Below are 749 nucleotides of genomic sequence, written 5' to 3' on the forward strand. Positions count from 1 at the left end.
GATGGACAGCCCCTGTGAAAACAAATGAGGCTGGAGATGCTGTTTCGAAACCCAAGAAGGATTGGACTGCAGAGGAGAAACTTGCAGCAAAACACAACGCAACAGCTCTGTCCTTAATCTTCAAATCGCTGCCTGTAAATCAGTTCACCAGAGTTCAGGGATGTGAATCTGCAAAAGAGGCATGGGATATCCTTCAGGTCACCTTCGAAGGAACCAGCAATGTGAAGAGAACCAGACTTGACATCTTAGCATCTGATTTCGAGAACTTGACTATGGGAGATAGTGAGACTATTGAGGAATTCAGCAGCAAGCTGAGTAACATCTCTCAGAGGCTATAGTGTTGGGAAAACGCTATAAAGATAAGAAGTTGGTTAAAAAATTTCTCAGAAGTCTGCCAGAGAAGTTTCAGCCACATAGGTCTGCAATTGATGTCTCGTTGAATTCTGATGAGTTGAAATTCGATCAAGTAGTTGGGATGATGTAGGCATATGAGCTACAAGTTAAGAAAAAGGAGCAGGCGAGTGGAAAAACTTTCGCACTGAATACTGTTGACACTCAGGAATCTGCAGATGATGATAAAGTTGGTATGCTTGTGAGAAAGTACTTCAAGAGAATGGAGCGAGGTCAGCAACGTGGGTCTGCTGTCAACAACAGATCAGGGCAACAGAAAGAATTCAAGAGGAGTGATAAGTCTGAGAAACAGTGTATTGAGTGTGAAGGCTATGGACACTACAAGGCTGAATGCCCGA

The sequence above is a fragment of the Capsella rubella genome, unplaced genomic scaffold, assembly GCF_000375325.1.
Source record: "Capsella rubella cultivar Monte Gargano unplaced genomic scaffold, Caprub1_0 scaffold_4, whole genome shotgun sequence".
NCBI lineage: Eukaryota > Viridiplantae > Streptophyta > Magnoliopsida > Brassicales > Brassicaceae > Capsella > Capsella rubella.